The sequence below is a fragment of the Bufo bufo genome, chromosome 7 (genome assembly GCF_905171765.1).
Source record: "Bufo bufo chromosome 7, aBufBuf1.1, whole genome shotgun sequence".
Classification (NCBI taxonomy): Eukaryota; Metazoa; Chordata; class Amphibia; order Anura; family Bufonidae; genus Bufo; species Bufo bufo.
Genome location: NC_053395.1, coordinates 51403259 through 51421322, shown reverse-complemented (window position 1 = coordinate 51421322; position 18064 = coordinate 51403259). Strand labels below are relative to the sequence as shown.

Genomic DNA, 18064 nt, shown 5'->3' with positions numbered 1-18064 from the left:
TGGGTCCACAAAAAACGGAAGTTACTCCGTGTGCATTCCGTTTCTGTATGTCCGTATTTCCGTTCCGCAAAAAAATAGAACATGTCCTGTTATTGTCCGCATTACGGACAAGGATAGTATTGTTATTAGGGGCCAGCTGTTCCGTTCTGCAAAATACGGAATGCACACGGACGTCATCCGTATTTTTTGTGGATCTGTTTTTTTGCAGACCGCAAAACACATACGGCCTTGTGCACCAGGCCTAATCAGCAGGATCAGCCCTAGCATGCAGTATGCCTGGATGGGTGGATCCTGCTGATAAGTGCTCCTAAATTTCTCCTTACTTCTAAAACACTGGAGCCGGACGCATGAAGGTCATTGTTAATAATAGCAGAACACATCTGTGTTATCTTCTAAGAAGAATCAGGATTCAGAAATAGCTGTGACCCCGCAGAGAAAGACTTTTACTTGGTTTGTCATAATCAGATAACTTGCTACAGAGCAGCGGCGTGCGATCTGACTGTGCGCGCCATCTGTACCCCCCTCCTCAACATATTTCCAGCACATGCTTCATATCAGCTTCAGCTTTATCCATCTTACTTTTGGAAAGAGAACTTTCCATGAGCAGAATTTAAGTGTCTGCAATATCTGCACTTTAGAAAATCATTTGTTTTACAGACGTCACATTCCTGAATGTGGATAAAAATGAGTAAATTTCCAGAAATTTGTCAGTATCCATAGCCTGCTACCTAATTCATAGTACTCTGCATACGTAGCTGTGCGGCTCGAGGACTCATGATATACCACAGCGCACTTTATAGAATTGTTATGGTGCTGTCATGGGCGTTCCCGCTACAGGTGGCAGAAGATCGGTGAGACAAGCAACACGTGGTTTGATCTGATCTGTTGTTTCTGGTATTGGCCACACTCCTTGCCTCAGGTGTTGCTTATGTGGTCATTTAACCTTCCTTATTTATTGTTGCTTCTCCCACAATGCTGTGCCGTTTATAGCTTCAGTCTCAGTTGTGGATAGCTGGTGTGTGGATCTCGGCAGAGTTTCTGGTGCTTCCATAGCCCCTTTGAAGTTAAGTCTTTCCTTTCCCTTTTTGTATTTTGTTTTGGGTTCTGTGTGTTGCATTTCCCTATTGTTTGTATTAGGCCTTAAGGAGACTCGTGTTCGTCCTTCTTTTCGGAGGAACAGGTAGTCTCGTCCCTGCCATTAGTACCAGGATCCTAAAGGGCTGATAGGACTCATGGTATTCTTATGTATGAACACACCGACCTCTGGGGTCTGTTCATACTGGTAGTCAGTCAGGATTTTGTTTAGGGTTCTTCTAGGAGGTGTCCATCTTCCTTCCCTAGTTCTCAGGCCTGTTACCCTGTTCCCCCCTTCCCTCTTATGCTCGGAGTGGTGTTTCCCTCCCACACTGAAGCGTGACAGGTGCTGGGACCACAGAGTCACAAAAGGATCGAGCATTAGCAGGTGGTTATATTATGAGTGGCTATAATAACTGAACTGGGTTGTCCCATGAACAATATTCTACAGTTTTCAAACCAGCACCTGGATCTGAACACTTTTGTAATTGCATGTAATTAAAAATGTATTATAGCTACAGAGTTATTCAATTAAATCTGTCTGTATAGCACCACCTGCTGTTTTCTCCTTTTCTAATTTCTCTGTCCTGCTCACTGAGATGGAAGCACAGGCTAAATTCCATCCTTCAACTGCCACCAGCTGCAGCAGACAGGACATGTCCTCTGAGAAAGGACATGCCCCCTAAACTACCAGCTTGAAATAAATCTAGAAGACCACTTGGATCAATGATTGGGTAGATCTCTGGATCCATGTGAGGTACAGGACTGGTTTTAGCTTTGTTAGAAAAAGGTTCACATGTACTAGGTTATGTATGGTTTAATTTTTTTTCCATTAATCATGGGATAACATATATATATATATACTGTAGAGGTAAGTTCAGGTCTTAATAGTTGCCCTAATGTCTAGATTATACCAAGGAGACTAAATCTGAAATCCAGAAGTCTAGAAGCAACGACCACAGTAAATTCTGTAGATGTAAGCACCATACTAGCCACATTATTTATTAGACAGGGTTCATAGTTTTTTTCCGCTAAGCAGCAGAACATCAAAAATAATGGAAGCCCGATCCAGCACATAACTGACACTAAGATCACTGGTTGGACCACATTGACTGTAATCGGGTCCATTGTGTTTCAGTTGAGTCTAGCATTTTACCGGAAAAATTAACGGGCTATTTTGTCTGGCTTTTTTTTTTTTTATGGAATCTGTGACAGATACCCCTAACGGAGTGTGAATAATTCCTAACCCTATCCATACCTACAAAATCAATCCTAATTATGATCTTAATATTATATCTTTATCAATAACCCCCCTGAATTGCTCTGTAAAACATCCAGCAAATCACCCCTTCCCCCTACACTTGGGTTACACCCAGTACTGAGGGTACTTTCACACTTGCGGCAGGACGGATCAGACATGCTGTTCACCATGTCGGATCCGTCCTGCGGCTGTTTCGCCGTGCCCCCGGGCCGCCGCTCCGTCCCCATTGACTATAATGGGGATGGGGGCGGAGCTCCGGCGCAGCACGGCGGTGCACGGCTTAAGGCCGCCGGACTAAAATTACTGCATGTCAGGTTTTTTAGTCCGGCGGCTTTCTCCGTGCCCTGCCGTGCTGCGCCGGAGCTCCGCCCCCGTCCCCATTATAGTCAATGGGGACAGAGCGGCGGCCCGGGGGCACGGCGAAACAGCCGCAGGACGGATCCGACATGGTGAACAGCCTGTCGGATCCGTCCTGCCGCAAGTATGAAACTAGCCTTACACAGTTGTGCCGCCTTGCAGATACTCCACATTGCAGTGCCAATAAGTTAATATAACTATACTTACCAACTCTCCCAGCATGTCCTGGAGACTCCCAGAAGAGGCTACCAATCTCCTTCTCAACCCAATCACCTCTCCTGTTCCTGCACTTCTTTCCTCTCCTAGGCTGCAGAAAGGGACCTGATTGCGGGCAACTGTCAGGGCATGCTGGGATTTGTGGTCTCATAGTCACAGGTGGGAGATACAGTCCTGATTAAAAGTTTAAGACCACTTGAAAAATGGCAAAAAATCATATTTAGCATGGCTGCATCTTAACAAGGTTCCAAGTAGAGCTTCAACATGCAACAAGAAGAAATGAGAGTGAGACAAAACATTGTTTGAGCATTCAATTTAATGAAAACAACGAATAAACTGAAACAGGCTGTTTTTCAGCTGATCAAAAGTTTAGGACCACATGCCTTTAAAAGGCCAAATCTGTGCAAAGATGTGGATTCATTGTCATTTCCTGTCAGGTAGTCACACGTTGTGATGGCAAAGGCAAAAAAACTCTCCCTTTTTGAACATGGTCGGGTTGTTGAACTGCATAAGCAGGGTCTCTCACAGCGTACCATCGCTGCTGAGGTGGGAAGCAGTAAGACAGTCATTTTGAATTTCTTAAATGATCCTGAGGGTTATGGAACAAAAAAGTCAAGTGGAAGACCCACAAAAATTTCATCAGCACTGAGCCGGAGGATCCAATTGGCTGTCCGTCAAGACACTGGACGATCCTCGACCCAAATTAAGGCCCTTACTGGTGCTGACCGCAGCCCCATAACCATCAGACGGCATCTGAGACTGAAGGGCTTTAAAAACAAAAAACGTCTTCAAAGACCTCATCTCCTTGAACGCCACAGAACTGCTCGTTTGGACTTTGCAAGAGAGCACCAAACATGGGACATTCAAAGGTGGAAGAAAGTTTTATTCTCTGATGAGAAAAAATTTAACCTTGATGGTCCTGATGGTTTCCAACGTTACTGGCATGACAAGCAGATCCCACCTGAGATGTTTTCTACGCGCCACAGTGGAGGGGGCGCCATAATGGTCTGGGGTGCTTTTTCCTTCAGTGGAACAATGGAGCTCCAGGAAGTGCAGGGGCGTCAAACGGCCGCTGGCTATGTCCAGATGTTGCAGAGAGCATTCCTCATGACTGAGGGCCCTTGTCTGTGTGGTAACAACTGGGTTTTTCAACAGGACAGCGCTACAGTACACAATGTCCGCAGGACAAGGGACTTCTTCCAGGAGAATAACATCACTCTTTTGGCCCATCCTGTGTGTTCCCCTGATCTAAATCCAATTGAGAACCTTTGGGGATGGATGGCAAGGGAAGTTTACAAAAATGGACAACAGTTCCAGACAGTAGATGGCCTTCGTGCGGCCGTCTTCACCACTTGGAGAAATGTTCCCACTCACCTCATGGAAACTCTTGCATCAAGCATGCCGAAACGAATTTTTAAAGTGATAAACAATAACGGCGGAGCTACTCATTACTGAGTACATGTTTGTAAGTTGGATTTCTATTTTGGGGGGGGGGGGGGGGGAATTATGGGATTTTTGGCAGTGTGGTCCTAAACTTTTGATCAGCTGAAAAACAGCCTGTTTCAGTTTATTCGTTGTTTTCATTAAATTGAATGCTCAAAAAATGTTTTGTCTCACTCCCATTTCTTCTTGTTGCATGTTGAAGCTCTACTTGGAACCTTGTTAAGATGCAGCCATGCTAAATATGATTTTTTGCCATTTTTCAAGTGGTCTTAAACTTTTGATCAGGACTGCATATGCTAGAGGAATCTCGCATGAACTTGGACAGCTTTGGCTTGTACAACTGCCCCACTTCAATTTAAGCTATTTTCACCCCAGCGTTTTCCCTTTCCACTATTAAGATCCATCATATGATCTAAGTAGCGGAGGAAAACGCTTCAGTTTTGTCCCCATTCATTGTCAATAGGGAAAAAACGGAACTGAAGGAAATCGGAATGCACCAAAATGCATTCCGTTCCATTTCATTGCGTTCCCATGACGCACACAAAAGCACTTCAAGCAGCGTTTTTCAGTGTGTCGTGACATAAAAGAAAACTGATCCGTCCCCCATTGACTTTCACACTTGCGTTAAACTTTTCCGGTATTGATCAGTTTTATCCTAATGCATTCTGACTGGAGAGCAATCCGGGTGTCTTCAGTTCAGTCAGTGTATGGTTTTTGGACGGAGAAAATACCGCAGCATGCTGTGGTATTTTCTCCGTCCAAAATTCCAGAACACTTGCCGAAAAAAACGGATCCGGTTTTGCGGTCTGCGTGCGCGCACACCTTTAAAAATATGAAAGAGATAAATACCGGATCCGTTTTTCCGGATGACAACCGGAGAGACGGATCCGGTATTGCAATGCATTTGTGAGACGGATTCGCATCCGGATCCGTCTACAAATGGTATCCGTTTGCATACAGATTGCCGGATCCAACAACGCTAGTTTGAAAGTACCCTTACAATGGTTTTAGAGAAGGATCCCTCTTGGCTAATTTAGAGATAACACTACCAGATCCGTTCATAACGGATGCAGACGGTTGTATTATCTCATGAGGGAAGCGTTTTTGCTGATCCATGACGGATCCAACAAAAACGCTGGCGTGAAAGTAGCCTTAGATGAACTGGTATTTTCACTTATTTTCCATGACAAATAATTGTTTAGGTTTTTATCCAGTAGAACATTTTGTTAGTTGATGTAGTAGGAGGCAAATGCGCTTTAGCATTTCCTCCGTTAATCTGCTGCTAAGAGAAACGGTTTGCTAAGAGTGGTTCTTAAGGTGGCTTACTCAACGACTTTGCAGTGCCGAGCAAATCATCAGGAAGTGATAATTACGGGAAAGTATTTGACAATTGCCCGGGATAAATTTGGTAGCAATGTGTTTATTTTTTATTTTAAAGTGAAATGACTGTTACATTAAGCAGAAGCGATAATATTGTGTCACTGTGTTGAGCAATGTGATGTGGGAACGCTTTGTTTCTTCTCCTACATGGCTGTTGACCAGTTATATTTGTATTAGGTGTCTGCAGAGGGCATTTATTTCCATTTACAAGTTAAAGAGAACCTATCAGCTTTCCCCATGACATAACAGTTCTGGGGTATCTTTTCTTTTTATGATGCCGTTCATCCTAAAAATGACTAAATTGACAAATGGGTGTTCCCCTTATCAACAGGGTGTGTATATAGACTTTCAGAGGGTGCTTTCCCATGTGCCTTTTTTAAGTGGATCCTAAAGGGAGGAGAACTGTGTAGAAAAGATTCTTCTCTTTTTTTTTTTTATCCTCACCTTGTTTTGGCCTCAAAAAAACTGCATTAAACGGCACTGATTGAAGAGGCCTTAGTGTACAAGGAAACACCCCATAGGTAACGGGATAGTACATGTCCAGTTGAGAGAGAGGACTAAAGGCATTTTTATACAGGCTGATGGAGCAAGCAGTTCCTTCCCAACATTGGCCTGCTCATCAATGGAGGTGATCCCCTCCACAGTATGGGGAGGAGCGATCGCTAATGCCATCGTTTGTCCTCATATAGCTGCATTTTTTTCTGGGCATCATGATCTGCTGCCCAGAGACGATAATTTAGAGGTCCACATGACTGTTCATATTAATGGATGAATGAGCATTTTGCTCGTTCATCGGGTGATCAGTGGCACCTTTTAAGCGTGCAGATTATTGGGAATGGGCCTTCATAGCAACATTCACCCCTGATAATCTGCCCAGCAATTGGACATTGAAAAAGAGCCTTCAGAGAGACTAAATATCTTATGGATGGATTGACGCCTTTGAATGGCTAACCACTCCTGTTATGAAGCACACTGGCTCCGCACCCTTAAGGTTGAAACTGCACAGGGGTTGGAGGGAAGATTAGGAGAGCCTGATGCTAAACAACCAGGTGTCAAAAAAACTCAAAAAGTTGCAGCCATCAGTTATGGGCCTACACTACGAGAGACACGAAATACCTTATTTGTCCTATAGATGACAGAGTCTATGCCCTTTTATACCTCCAGGATCATTATACACGGTGAGTTAAAGGGAACCTTTTGGGACAGTATCCTTTACACAAAATCTCTATTATCCTTTAATACACTTCTTCCCTAACCTAACAGCTCTAAAAGAGTCGTCTTGGTTTCAGATTTGTTTATACAAGCCCGGATTCATAGAAAATTGTTATTCTAACATGAAATTCAACGATTCATTGATGTTTGCTTGAAGACTTGGGGCTGTCTGGGAAGACATTTTTTTCTTTCTTACACTGCAAGGAGGGAGGTAATGAGCAGCTTGTTTTGTGGATTCTTTAATGATTTATCACCAGACTCCTTATATTATTCCATGTGTAAACGTGTGGGTGCAGTAAAACTCATGGAATAATCCCCTGAACAAATGATGAGTTGGATATGTAAAACCACCCACTCCTCTCACTGACTGGCCGAGATAGAACATAAGCGTTTACGGGCTGGACACAGAATTCAGTTCCATATGGATTATTGTATAGGCTTTAGGACCATGCTGGCACTTCCTGCTGTGAGAGAGAAAGGAATAACTTCCCTATTTATAAGCTGTTCACATGGTTGCAGCACTGTCAAACTTTGGATTTTTTTGTACGAACCTGCATAGTTTATATTTTCTGTATACAGTCCTTTATTAATATTTATTCCTTAGCTTTGTATGGGCTATTTCTCATTCGTTATTAAATAGATATGGTGTATAATGCTACAATCTGTATAAGCAGCCAAAAATTTACTGTATGTCGTTTTCATTTTTTGTTACCTGGATATGTACGGCTACTGGTATGGGTTGCATGCTTTAACCAACCTAATGTATAATTGCCAGTCAGGCTCATGCAAGTTTATCACCGGGAACCAATATGTTAGCTGTGGGGAAGCATTAGGGGGTGTTTATTGATATCATTGTGTGTATTCCTCCAAGAACCACAATCTTTACTTAAAAGAGATAGGCCCCTTGCAGACGAGCATGAGCGGAATACAGGGGAGGGCTGGCAGCCTTAGTCCTGGGGGGCAAATCCAGTCAAGTGGCCCATTTTAGCCCCGTCCATTATTAAAATCCTCTCCTACATATAATAGGCCACTCCCAACAAACACTGTACAGCTGACATTCTATAGTTGCGGCCTGTCTCTACACATCATACGGAGAGGGGAGGCCTGTCCTGGCTGCACTGCCTGCTTCACATTATACAATAAACAGCAGGCTACAGCCAGGAAGCTCCTCCGCTCTCCTCCCTCCCCAGATCCCCCTCAAGGCTTGTGGTTCCCCCCACCATCTGTCCCCCGCCCGTGGCCTGCTGCCCCCTATCGCCGTCCTCACCCAGCTCTGAATCCTGTTTCTGCAAATGGCAGGGGGAGGAGCCGGAGCATCTCCTCTCCTACATAGCCCATCATACCTCTTACATCCAGTGATGTCACCTTTGTTGTAGACGTTCTCTTTCCTCATCTTCTCCATTCAGACCAGACCGCCATGATGATTTTTCTGTCATCTCCCGTCTCTGCAGAGATTGAGAAACAGACATTAGTTTCCCACATTTCCATCATCTTCACATCTTCTGAACACCCTTTCCTGCCACCCCCAATACTATACTGCAGAAACAGTCCCCCTGGAAACACTACTACCACACAGATAGTGCCCCCTTAAACAATTATTGGCACACAGTGCTCTAAAAAATAACTGCGCCCAGACACTAATAGTATAAAGATAATGTCCCCCAAAAATAATTGTGCTAAGCTGATACTGTGCCAGGATGCCCCCAAAGTAACAGTGCTCCCCAAAATCCCACCAATATAAATAATTCTCTGCCAGAGCACACTTAGTAGTAATAATGCCCCTATAGTGCCCTAGTAATCATGTTCCTCATAGCCCCCCAGTAGTAGTAAAGCTCCCCATAATACCCCCTAGTAGTAATAATTCTCCCTATAATAGGACAGTACATGAAATACCCCCGCTTAGTGCCCGCAGTTGAGCTAATGCCTCCATAATGTATGCCAGTATAAAATACCCCTAAATAGTGCCCCAGTAAATGCCCTCATAGTGCTCCTCTCCCCTATAGTGCCCCAAATAATGCCCCATAGTGCCGCTCTCCCCAATAGTGCCTCCCATAATGTGCCAGTAAAAAATGCCCCCTTAGTGCCACCAAATGCCATAGTGCCCCCCATAATGTGCCAATAAAAAAGGCCCCTTTAGAGCCCCCACTTCCCCATAGTGCCCCCAAATAATGTCCCTATAGTGACACCAGATGCCCCATAGTGCCGCTCTCCCCTATAGTGCCCCCCATAATGTGCCAATAATTAAAAAAAGCCCCTTTAGAGCCCCTAGATACCCCCATAGTACTCCTCTCCCCTATGGTGCCCCCTTATAATGTGCCAGTAAGAAATGCCCCCATAGTGCCAGCTCCCCTCATAGTGCCAGCTCCCCCCCATAGTGCCAGCTCCCCCCATAGGGCCAGCCCCCCCCCATAGTGCCAGCTTCCCCATAGTGCCAGCTCCTCCATAGTGCCAGCTCCCCCCCCCCCATAGTGCCAGCTCCCCCCCATAGTGCCTGCTCCCCCCATAGTGCCAGCTCCCCCCATAGTGCCAGCTCCACCCCATAGTGCCAGCTCCCCCCCATAGTGCCAGCTCCCCCAAAGCCATAGTGACAGCTCCCCCTGCAAAGAAAAAAACCAAAACACTAATACTTACCTCCATCAGCAACGATGCAGGCCTCTTCCGGCCTGTGTCCCTCCTGTGTGCTGCCTGGCTCAGGCGGCACGATGATAAGGACGTCATTGCGCTGCCTGAGCCGGCCTCTGATAGGCTGCAGGCATTAGGGCCTGCAGCCTATCAGAGGAACAGGGGAGGGACACGCCTCTCCCTCCCCTGCCCCACAGCACAGCCATCTGTATCGCTGTCCTGAGGACGGCGATACAGATGAATATGGAGATGAGCGCTTCCACAATGGAAGCGCTCATCTCCTACTGCCCGCCGCCACTGCTGCCCGCCGCAATTACATACAAGGCCGTGCCGCCTTTGGTGATCGGCGGTGCGGCCCTGAGGAATAAAAAAAATTATTATAATATATTATTTGTTAAAGACGGCCCAGCGGCCGTTTTTTTAGGGCGGCCTGGGGGGCAATTGCCTCCCTGCCCCCCGGCCCAGCCCGCCCCTGGCAGAATAGGTCTGGATGCGCTGCAGATGCGTTCAGTGAAAAATGCGCGATTTCGCAAGCAAGTTCATTCAGTTTTGTATGCGATCACGTTCAGTTATTTATCAAGCAGGTGCAATGCGATTTAATGCGTTTTGCATGCGCGTGATAAAAAACGGAATGTTTACAAACAACATCTCTTAGCAACCATCAGTGAAAAATGCGATGCGATTTTCACGTAGCCCCATTCACTTCTATGGGGCCAGCATTGCGTGAAAATCGCAGAATATAGAACCAATGCTCATGTACACAGACCCCTTGAAATTAATGGGTCCGGATTCCGTGCGGGCGCAATGCGTTAGCATCACGCATTACACACGCACGGGAATACTCGCTTGTGTGAAAGGGGCCATAGGTCCTGAGCAAGGGTCCTCCTCTAAGCAGCATGCAATAGATCCAGTAGGGTTCAGCGAAAATAGTCAACAACTGGCAACTTTTTGAAACCGTGGGACCAGTAACGCAATTTGTGTACACTGAATGCCCTTTATCGTCATACACAATAAAATGCTATAGTTGAAGATAAGGATAAAGACAACTTTTTGCCTCCCATTTTTTTCTAAAACCTAAGTATACCTGTCATTAGGTAACAATGTATTCCCTTAGGAACATGTTCTGTCTGGTAATAATGTTTTACCACCTGTAATTTCTTGTTGATTTTACTTCTGGCGTGTATTTGCCTATACCTTATCCTACAATGTTAACACTGTCAATCAGGTTGCCGTTAACCTAATACTGTCAAATATTTTTTTTTACATCTTTTGTGTTAAGGTGGTATTTGACATAATTAAGAATAAACATGCTCGAGATATTCTTCACACTTCTTGTTATAGCAAAATTAGGATTCTGCTACGTATTTCAACACGACATATGTAATCTTGTTATCGTGTCATCAGATCTATCAACAACCATCAACAGAATGAGGATATCCAGATCTAAAAATAAATTTAAAGGGAATCTGTCACTAGCAATTTCCATATCCAACTGTTTGCAAAGACACATAGCTGTGGTTCGCCTGATTTAATCTTTTTTATTTTTTTTTTGGGGGGGGGTGGGAGTTTGTACTTTTTTTGTGGATGCTAGGCGTCATTCCCGAGTTGTGATACTTTTTTCTAAATTAAGTCTTTGGTACCAATGAGGGCATCGCCTTTGCTCTTGGTGCACCCAAGCGCCACTTCTTTCTGTGGCCAACCCCTCCCTCAATGTCCTGCCACTTCCTTCCCCTGTCAATCAAAGCAGCAATGGAAGGGCTGGTCACAAAACAGAGTGGAGCTTGGGTGTAACAAGAGCAATGGTGATGGCCTCATTGCACCAAAGGCTTAATTTACATATTAATAAAAAGTATCACAACTTGGGAACTAAGCCTCAGATCAACAAAACAAAAACAGTGTTTTAATCAGATGAACTACAGCTATGTGTCTATGCAAACAGTTTGATAAGAAGGTCACCGGTGACAGATTCCCTTTGAAATAAAAATGAAACATGGCTGCATTGCTCCAAGTATAGTCCATGGGCTGTTTCTGGTATTATAACTCGGCCTCATTCAAGTTCATGAGGCTGACCTGAAGTACGAGATAAGAGTGATGTTTCTGAAAAAAGATAGCAACCATTTGTTTTCTTTTTATAGAAGTGTGTGTGGGGGAGGGGGGGGGGGCTGCCATTCACCTGTCTGACAGTAGTTAATGAATGAAGATGTCACAAAGCTAGGGAATGTCTGACACATGGAAGAGCTAAGGAAGGGGTGATCTAGCTCATAGGAGAGCTAGAAAAGCAGTGATCTGTCTCATTCGAGAGCTAGAAAAGCAGTGATCTGTCTCATTGGAAAACTAGAGAAGGAGTGACCTGGCTCACAAGAGAGCTAATGATGGAGTGATCTGGCTCATCGGAGAGCTGGAGAAGGAGTTATATGGCACATAGATGAGCTAGAGAAGAAGTAATCTGTCTCATTGGAGAACTAGAGATGGAGTGATCTGTCTCATGGGAGAGCTAGAGATCGAGTGGTCTGTCTCATGGGAGAGCTAGAGATGGCGTGATCTGTCTCATGGGAGAGCTAGAGATGGAGTGATATGTCTCATTGAAGAGCTAGAGAAGGAGTTATATGGCACATAGGAGAGCTAGAGAAGGAGTTATATGGCACATAGGAGAGCTAGAGAAGGAGTGATCTATCTCATTAGAAAGCTAGAGAAGAATTGATCTATCTCATTGGAGAGCTAAAAAAGGAATGATCCCTCTCATTGGAGAGCTAGAAAAGGAATGATCCCTCTCATTGGAGAGCTAGAAAAGGAATGGTCTCTCTCATTGGAGAGCTAGAAAAGGAGTGATCTGTATCATCGGAGAGCTAGAGAAGGAGTAATATGGTACATAGGAGAGTTAGTAAAGTAGACACGTAGGGAAGCAGGCAAATGAATGGTCTGACACAAAACTGTTAACAAAGTGGGCTGGTGCATACTGTAGGACAGCTGGGACAGAAATAGTCTGTTCATATTGACTATTTGGTAAAGACATGGGGAAAATGAGCATCAGTACAAATGGAGCACTGAGAACTACTTTAAAATGGCATGTGACACTAGACCAAGACAAGGATTTACCATGTGATTGAAATGAACATTGATGATCTTCTGCACAATAAAACACTTTCTTATTTCTCCTATAAAATTCCTCTACAATTGTATTGAATGTATCATCCTCTTTACTTTATAGTGGTATCTTGAGATATAAGGATCCTCACAACATTAATAAAAGTGATTGGCTTTATATTGGATACTAACAATTGTGATCTTCATACGAGTCTTTACAAATTGCTCCCATCACATTAATCTTTACAAATTGCTGACATTGATTACACCTCAGCTCCAGAAAGTCAAAACTACTTGAGTCAAATTTGACACATTGATGAATAGAAGCGGTGTCTGGATGCCATTATGTCTAGGCTGGGCTGTGTAGATGGATAGTTTGTATCTTAAAAGGGAATATGTTTCCACGTTCTTGGCCTATTATCTGCAGTAATACATGAGGAGTCCAGATCAACATTTTATACTTTCCTACTGTTGCCCCACTGTCAGCACTCACAATGCATAGTCAGGACTGCTGTGCTGGACTAACGTAATTGGGAGGACTCCTGTGCATGTACACAGCAGTCCTGCCAATGTATTTCAGCACAGAATTTAGTGCTAAGAGCATGGGAACCGGGGAAGAGTAAAAAAATAGAAAATAGTGATTTGAACTTCTTATCTGCAGTACTATTCATGTATTACTGCAGGTAATAGACCAGGATCATGGTGGCATTTTCCCTTTAAGAGGTTTTTAAGACCCATTAAATATTTGACCAAAGGCTTAGAATGGTATAAAATAGCAAACTGAATAATACTCATGTTACCAATTTCTCACGTCTGCCTTGCCTCTGCTTCCAGATTCCCCACTTTTCTCTGTATCCTGTCCTCCAGTGATAATGTTTCGACACAGACATGTGGCAGTGATTGGCTGCAGCAGTCACCTTTCCATGTCAGAACAACATCACTGGTAGCAGTAGGGATCAGTAAGGTGGGTATTACTCAGTTTGCTATTTTATAGTCTAATAAGCTTTTGGTCAAAAATTTAAAGGGGTTGAAGAAACCATTTAACACTTCTTTTTTAAGACTGAATGTATTGGTTGTATGTGCATATGGGTTTCTTCCTGATGTTCCTCAACCCTCATATAAAGAAAAGGCATAACAGTATCTTGAAACCTCCTGAAATGTAATTAGCCAATGATCTTCTATAGGGGTGGTCCAGATACAAATCTGTCGCAGGAAGGGGTAGTCTTCTCAAAGAGATGCTCTTTTGGGGAGGTTTCCCTATAATTATCTTATCCTGTATTTGCTAGATTGTAATCCACTTGTATATATGATAAAAACTATAATGTATGTTTATATATATATATATATATATATATATATATATATAGTACAGACCAAAAGTTTGGACACACCTTCTCATTCAAAGAGTTTTCTTTATTTTCATGACTATGAAAATTGTAGATTCACACTGAAGGCATCAAAACTATGAATTAACACATGTGGAATTATATACATAACAAACAAGTGTGAAACAACTGAAAATATGTCATATTCTAGGTTCTTCAAAGTAGCCACCTTTTGCTTTGATTACTGCTTTGCACACTCTTGGCATTCTCTTGATGAGCTTCAAGAGGTAGTCCCCTGAAATGGTCTTCCAACAGTCTTGAAGGAGTTCCCAGAGATGCTTAGCACTTGTTGGCCCTTTTGCCTTCACTCTGTGGTCCAGCTCACCCCAAACCAATGGTTTTCACTTCACAGGTGTGCCCTGTCAGGTTTAATAAGTGGGATTTCTTGCCTTATAAATGGGGTTGGGACCATCAGTTGCGTTGAGGAGAAGTCAGGTGGATACACAGCTGATAGTCCTACTGAATAGACTGTTAGAATTGGTATTATGGCAAGAAAAAAGCAGCTAAGTAAAGAAAAACAAGTGGCCATCATTACTTTAAGTCAGTCAGCCGAAAAATTGGGAAAACTTTGAAAGTAAGGGCTATTTGACCATGAAGGAGAGTGATGGGGTGCTGCGCCAGATGACCTGGCCTCCACAGTCACCGGACCTGAACCCATTCGAGATGGTTTGGGGTGAGCTGGACCACAGAGTGAAGGCAAAAGGGCCAACAAGTGCTAAGCATCTCTGGGAACTCCTTCAAGACTGTTGGAAGACCATTTCAGGGGACTACCTCTTGAAGCTCATCAAGAGAATGCCAAGAGTGTGCAAAGCAGTAATCAAAGCAAAAGGTGGCTACTTTGAAGAACCTAGAATATGACATATTTTCAGTTGTTTCACACTTGTTTGTAATGTATTTAATTCCACATGTGTTAATTCATAGTTTTGATGCCTTCATAGTCATGAAAATAAAGAAAACTCTTTGAATGAGAAGGTGTGTCCAAACTTTTGGTCTGTACTGTGTATATATATAGTTTTGTAAGTGTTTGCTTAATGTAACTTGCATATATATCTGTTCCTTTAGCTGGTAGAACATAGGGATATAGGGTGACACAGAAGATAAGATGTCTTATGTAGATGCCTGTGGACCTTCCATTTTGTACGTGTAATTTAAAGGTTTATTGCATGTCGCCATTTCCCTGAGATGGGACCAAAGGTGGCCATACACATGATATTAAAGTCGGATGGAATGTCAGATTTCGGCCATTCCGTCCGACTTTAGCCTAGCACGAATGAGTGTGACAGCTTGCCAGAAATGCAATCCGCCGAGCTGGAAAACTTCAGACGTTCATAGGCCGAAACTGCATGTTGATGGCATGATCTGCTGAACGATCCCATGGACGACTGCGGCCGATCATTATCTCAAATGTATGGCCAGCTTAAGAGCTGGCCTCAGAGAGAGAGAAACGGTGAGATAGGCCAACAGCTTAAAGAAAAAAACATAGTAAAGTACACAATAAATCATAAAATTTCAATAAGTTAGTTTGTGGTAGCAATGTACAAGCCCACAATAACGATGATTTTTGTATTTGCAATCGAACAGTCCACCTTAAACGCCATTATTATATGGAAACCACCTTAAGAAATATATACGGAGTGATGAAGAATCAGTTCGAGTTGTAATTCTGCTGTTTGCTGAAGCAGAGGGATCTGTTTTAGATGGATTCACATATCATGTGTTCTGTACGCCCCATGTTCTTTTTGACTGGCAGGTTGTCTTTATGTACCGCATCAATATACTACAGGCTGGCAAAGTTTCCTTCATCATGCGGTGTAGTCACCCAGCTGAGAAATACGTGCTGTTCTTTAGCTCTCCTCCTTCAGTTCAGCAGCAGGTCATTTGGAAACATCGATGCTTCCTTTCACAGATAAAGGTCAGGAAAAAGTGGTCGAATGAGCAGTTACACTTAAACTAATATCTGCAGTGTCCATCCCATTATCCGCACGTGAGGCTTTGTGTCTCTCCATTAACGCCACACTAAAGACATCTAGCGGCTACGGTATAATTTTATTGCTGTTCACTTGAGTACGCAGTGGAAATTCTATGCAGCATATATAAATCGAGAAGAATTTATGGGTGTCATTAACTCACTTAAAGGGGTTGTCTGGGACTTAAAGACTATGGACACCTTCAGTGGCATTTTTTATGATTGCACCTTACTCATTTTGGGCTAAAAAAAGAAATTTTTATTTGGTCTTTATTACAAATATTCGGTCATTTGTGAGATGTAAATGTTTGCAAGCTGTCACAGTCTGGTGTCTTTGAATCCTGTCATCTGATGGCTCATGTGAGCTCTTAACTCTGATCTCCTGACCTCATAAACACTCATTTATGCCAGTTTGATAAGAATTGAGCTATAATGAGTATTTAAGGTCAGCCTATATGTGAATATTCTATGTGTCTTTTGTTACAAAAAACAGCTGGATGGTCACTTTTTGAAGAGCTGTCATACTGTTACCCTAATTCTACTAATCTACTATTTCACTAGGAGATAGAATCTTCCCTTCACAGCAGCAGTAAACTGCCAATAGTTTACTTATCTATCTAGGAGCTTTATTTCTTTGTGTTGACTGCTACAGAAGGACAAGATTTTGGCGGTCATTTATTAAGACTGGCATTTTATACGCCAGTCTTAATACCCCTTTAGCTGGCGGTGGATGTGCCGAATTTATGTAGAGGTGTCAACCTCTATATGACATCGGCGTATCCACCGCCTGTCTAAATCTACGTCAGATATTTTGCTGGCGTACATTTAGACCATTATCTACACCTAAAGAAAACTGAGACCGGCCTGCGGCCCTCTCCCTTCCCCAGCCAGGCCTGCCGGCCCTCTCCCTTCCCCAGCCAGGCCTGCCGGCCCTCTCCCTTCCCCAGCCAGGCCACGTCCCCCTTTTTTGACCTGGCGTGAGAGGGGAAAAAATTGCAACCTTTGCATCACAATCTGCGACAGATATACACAAAAAAGTGGCGGATATCTGTTTGTAAATGACCCCCTTTGTATTTCATTTTCAATGGTATAGTACTGCTGAAAGAAAAACTGCCCAAAAATTCTTTGTTTTCTATAAATATCGAGTAAAAATACCCTTTTCTGATGAAAGTGTCCATTTAAAAATGGTATTTGTTCATGAGAGGTTACATAAAAAATGTCTTTATTGAATAAGCCTCAACTGCAATACCAGACATTGACTATAGACAAAAGTGGCACTGTTTCAAAAAAAAATGCAGAACTTTTAATTTTAATCTCAGATAAAACTGTAAATGTAAATTTGTTTCCATTAGAAATGTCACACTGTACCTATTGTACTAATGCATTGTAGAGTTGACAGTCCAGACCTTGCTGCGAATAGCACATGGCCGGACCTCTGACCCAGTGACCACACAATCTGATTTACTTGCCTGATGAAGACAATGAAATTCAATTCCCACCGCTCTGCAGAAGACTGTCTCTTCTTATTGTTGATAAGGTGGCGCTCCGAGATGTGACACAGCGCTAATCATCTTTCACAATGTCAGTAACAACCAAGTGATGCAGAAAGGTCAGGAGGACTATGAACAGGATGTGTAGCATGGCGACGTGAGCTGTGGGCCTGTGTACAGAAGGAATGACATGTCCTCCAGCAAGTCTAACATGATGCTTGGAAAGAGACATGATCCCAGACCAGAGCTGTGACACAGGACATGAGACCAAACACAGATCCGGGAGATGTTTTAGGTGGAAAGTAACATTAGGTTGGTGGTTATTCATCCGAGGTGAGGAGGAAGGTTCTCACAGATACATATGGATACAAAGGGTAGAGATTTGTAGCTCAATGGAATGCCTGACTCATGTGTCATCAGAAAATAACCTATTGTATAAGGGTCCGTTCAAGAGTTCGCAAGTGTTTTGCGGTCCACAAATTGCAGATCCGTAAAACACGGACACCGGCCATGTGTGTTCCCCATTTTGCAGCCCGCACAAGGCCGGCCCTGTGATAGAAATGCCTATTCTTGT

General features: G+C 43.4%; 1 protein-coding gene across 1 annotated transcript in view; it reads left to right on the top strand.

Annotated features, from left to right (window-relative positions):
- XYLT1 (xylosyltransferase 1) overlaps positions 1-18064 on the top strand; it is a 324653-nt gene that overhangs the window by 179459 nt on the left and 127130 nt on the right. The gene's annotated exons all lie outside the window — the stretch shown is intronic.